This window comes from Euphorbia lathyris, chromosome 2 (assembly GCF_963576675.1).
Source record: "Euphorbia lathyris chromosome 2, ddEupLath1.1, whole genome shotgun sequence".
NCBI classification, from domain to species: domain Eukaryota; kingdom Viridiplantae; phylum Streptophyta; class Magnoliopsida; order Malpighiales; family Euphorbiaceae; genus Euphorbia; species Euphorbia lathyris.
In genome coordinates, this window is record NC_088911.1 from 20,537,747 (window position 1) to 20,542,354 (window position 4,608).

The 4,608-nt window shown below is 33.2% G+C and overlaps 1 long non-coding RNA gene across 2 annotated transcripts; it reads right to left on the reverse strand.

Annotated features, from left to right (window-relative positions):
• Nucleotides 1-637: 637 nt before the first annotated feature.
• Nucleotides 638-3,678, reverse strand: LOC136220238 (uncharacterized). 2 transcript variants are annotated; one of them, XR_010684437.1, is made up of 6 exons: nt 3,360-3,678; nt 2,579-3,249; nt 2,194-2,473; nt 1,615-1,847; nt 1,456-1,511; nt 638-1,346 (listed from the first exon to the last, which is right to left on the reverse strand). It is a non-coding gene; the product is annotated as an uncharacterized lncRNA (long non-coding RNA). The 2 variants fall into 2 exon arrangements; XR_010684436.1 differs by lacking the exon at nt 2,579-3,249 and having other exon boundaries at nt 644-1,346; nt 3,360-3,672.
• Nucleotides 3,679-4,608: the final 930 nt, after the last annotated feature.

Below are 4,608 nucleotides of genomic sequence, written 5' to 3' on the forward strand. Positions count from 1 at the left end.
TTTATATATATTTTTTTATTATAACGTTATTGTATTAAAATTTTATTATATCCAAACAATATTTATATAGTAAAATTAAGTATAATATACTTAAATATATGAATGGTTTAAAATTAAAATTAAAATAATATATTCAAATTTAAGTGATTTTAAATTTGTTTTAGATCAGGATTATTTCTCAATCTTAAAATTCAACTGATCCAGCCTAAATAATCTTGAATTTGAGATGCTGTTGAAATTAGAAGCAAAATTAATGATCTTGAAGTTGAAATCTAATATGAAGGGTAAAGTTAAAATATATTTAATATTAATATAAATAATCGTGTAATTAAGTGAGAATAAATTAGAAAAATATTTAAAAGAATTTAACATTATAAGACAGTTTTTAGTTTCAAATAGAAGTACAGTAGATTAGTTTAATTAATTAATTAATACTTTGTTGATCTTAATAAAAAAAACATGAAACTTAGTACATGGATAATTAGAAAAGGATAATGGAAGAACTTGGAGTTTATTTGCTTGCAATTTTTCTGCAACTCAAAATGAATCTCATTACTTAACAAAGATTTCTTTTACAATTTCTCCTGTATAGAACTTGGAGTTTATTTGTCTGCAACTCTTCATTCCTTTTTGCATTGCTTTAAATGGAAAAATAACAACCTTAATAAGTTGTGTCTGCTGTTGACTAAATTTAATGGAAAAATAAAAGTAGGTGCATGGTGAAATTCAAGAAAAAGAGGAGCAAAAACTTATAGAAAACACTAAAGATTGTTCATATGTTTAAAATACAACAATGTGGCAAAAGAAACTTAGCAACATATTATTAGGTGCCCCTGGGGGTAATTGTTGTTGAAGTAAAATCTGCTTTCTTTGTGCTGCATCTATAATGTTGGTAGGAGAACACATTTCCTTCCTAGTGCGGCCTGGAAAGATGGCTAGATGTTGCCCCTTATCTTGCATAGAGTTCCCACCTCTTCCGAGATGCAATTCAGTAGAAGGCACTACATTCACGTTGCAGGCGTTTGCCCCCCATATTATAAAGCATAACCAGCAGCAACCGACCAGAAAGGATTTATATGTGTCAATTGTTGGTGATAATGTATATTCCTCGCAATATAACAATGGGTTGCACCCTTCTTCGGCCTCAGTTGGTTAAAAGGCAATTGAGGCGGCTAAAATAGTTATGGAACAAAGGAACACAACAGAATTTAGAGAAGACCCTATTTAAGAGAAGATGGAGAAGAAAAGACCTGGGAGAGGAAAAGAGAAAAATTGGATACTGTACAACTGCAGAAGGTACAACATTTCCATCCATTTATACAACTCCTTGAAGTGGTGCCATATATCTGCAAATTCCAAAAATGTCATTTTCTCATGGAAGATAATCTAAATCACTGATTTACCGCTAGAGAAAGGAAAATAACAAAGAAAACAAACAAAATAGCCTGCCCGTACCCAATGTGAGGAAGTCCACAAGATAGACATTGGAAGAGGAAGAGAATTTGATTGAGCTGAGAATAATGGGGAGAAAAATATAAAGACATCATAGAATCAACAACCAGTTCAAAAATAAAAATGAGCAGAGAAATTAAATCACCCAAGAGATCTCATTACCTGTTTTTTCGGTATTTGGGTGCTGCTTCTGCGCATTTTGATGCACCTTGTTTCCACTTCCATTTAAAGTGCCACTATCTCTATCATATTTCTCCAAATCAAGCTTGTCATCAATAGTTCTTTCTCTGCTAGAAATTACAATAGGCTTCTAATATTCACCCTCTTCTGGATTGTAAGTGGCAATCAAAAGTGGCTTGCCAGGGTGCTTGAAGCTGATTCTCTCTCTTTCGATTCTGATAAAATATTGATGTCAAATCATAAAAACAAAATAAAAATAACCAAATAACATTGAACATGAGTCTAGAAAATAATGTTCGATGTGGATGATGAACAAATGTTTTAAAGTTTTCTATCTTTCTAACATTGCAATTCAAACAGGACAAAAAAAATCACAAACTCCTTACATTATACTCTAAAAAAACATAATAACAGAAGTGAGGAATATGAAACACATTCTTACATAGTAGTAAGGAATCGTGCTGCATAAGATATTTTTTTTTTTGTAAAATATTGAATCAGCAACATAAAAAGATGAACTCGTATGAATTTATAAAAGAACACACAAAATGCTATCTATACCTTTCTTTGACTTTTCCTGTTTGGATAGTCTTTCTTTCTTATAGTTTCCATTGAATGTCTCCGACTGCCATATCAAGAAATGTCGTTCACAATCTGAGGCTTTAATGGAGAGAGAGAAGCACAATTAAGAGATATTGTCGATTAGCACACTAATTAAATGCTTGCATACGCAAAAACATTCATCAGAAATGAAAGAATTAGGCGCTAAACATGCTAATCCTTAATGTGCCTTTCTTCATTGGTGATGTTTATCAGTTGCTAACCTGTACATCCAGTAGACCTAACACAAATACAAAGAGATATTCAAAGATCGGCCATTAATTTGGGGCTAAATCTAGTAAATATCAAAACCATAATAACAAAAATTAGCGGATTGAGTTTTCACCAACGAAGAACATGAATCATTTCGAGAAGCTACAGATCAGCGCAAGTAAGCATCTCAAACAAATTGATTTCAGCCCCAACTTCGCATGCTTAGTCAGTCTCCGAGAAGTACCCATGGAGAATTGCCCTTGTTTACTCAACTTAAACTGAATATTGAGAATTGAGAAAGGGGAAGCCCGTACGTTTTCTTAAGATAGACAACGTGGGAGAGGATGTAGGGGGTAGTTGTGTGCAAATGTGCATCGGTTTGTTAGATTGATAACTGTGATAGCTATAATTAGATTTAATTAAAATAATTAAATAGTTTTAGTTAGTAATGCTACAAAAGTGACACATCCACAGGCAAGCCCTCTAAAAGAAGATACATCATCCATTTTTTTACAAATTTAGAATATTGTATACAATCGTTTTTTCAAAATGCAAACATAGTCACATCTTTCATCTTTCATTTATGGTTGCCAAGATTTCATTCAAGAGGCAGAGTGGCAGACAAAACCTTTAATGAAGGGCAAGCAACTAAATCTAACATTATGAAAACAATGTGATCAATTAGAAACCCTAGCAAAACTCAAAAGAACAATGGAATATGATTCCAACATTGAACCATGCAAGTAAACACCCATATTCAAATAATAGAAATGATGAATTGAAGCAAAAGTAAGTTTTTGTTTCCTGCAGAACATAAAATAAGTAAGATTAGATATTAGACTCACCATCAACATAACAACAACAACAAAGTTAGATTGAGAAATCAAACAAACCAAGAGAGTGAGAAATCTTACCATAGAAAGTAGATCAGAGTTGGACTGAAGCAAATGACATCGCAGATCAAATCGTGATTTTCTTCTGATGACACCGGAGATCAAATCGTGATTCTCTATTGTAGTGGGAGATGAATGGGCAGTTTAAATTTGCAGATTTGTAGAACTGATGTTGCGGTTACAACTGCAAATTGAATCCGCATCATGTTGTAGTTTGGTAGAAAATGAGGAACCGCTAGGAGAAGGGAAGGAGAATAAGCTTTCTACGAATTGAGGGAAAGATATGTCAGCATCAGTGATAGTCAGAGGAGGACACGTCATTACCTTTTCTACTGCTTTAGTATATTGTATAGATGGGAGTTTCTTCCCTTAGAAATATAGCTACCTAGGATAGCCACCTGTTTGAGTGTGGTTATTTTGTTCTGCCGTTTCTTTCTTTTTTTTCTTCTGCTTTTCCTTTGCTGTTGTAATTTTTGCTGCTATTCTACCAAAAAAAAAATTATATCATATGATCAATCTCTTATAATAAACTATTCATTTATTACAAAATACACAACTAAAATCATAATTTATATATTATGTCAAACTAGTAAAATCAGTATTTTTAATGTATTTTAAGGATTAGAATTTATAAATTAGAGATCTAGAATAAATTTTTTAAGGTTTATGATTTATGAATTGGAGTCTGGAATGGTTAAATTATGGTGTAAAATTGTAATATATAAAAAATAATGATATATCAAGGATTAAGTTTGGTGATATGATTTAGTTATAATTTTGTACTTAATTATGATATTCATGTATTTGACCTCTTACTAAACGTGTCCTTAGTGCAAATAACCGAAGGCTTGCTTATATAGGCCTAAAAGTTGCAAGGCCCATTAACCTTTAGCATACGGCCCCTTAGTACAAATAAATAGGAGCTTGCTTATATAAAGCCCAAAAGCTGCAATGCCTATTACCCAAGCAGCAACGTCCTACAAAGGGAATGATATAAGTCACAAGTAATGTGGCGAAAGATAGGACTCCCCGGTTCTGGAGGTTGGAGATATCTTGAAAATGACATTCCCTGCTAAAGGCTCGTCTTCTTCCTCGAGCACTTGTACCTTGCTTGAAGGTATATAGGGGGAACTGAACCCCTCCAAGTGCCTTTCTTCTATGCCCCCCTATGCTCACTTAAAGGCGTCTTGTCTCCTGATTGATAGTGGGACTTTCGATAAGCATAAGAGTCCGTTCGCTCGTGCCCCTAACCCCAGGAAGGAAAACACCG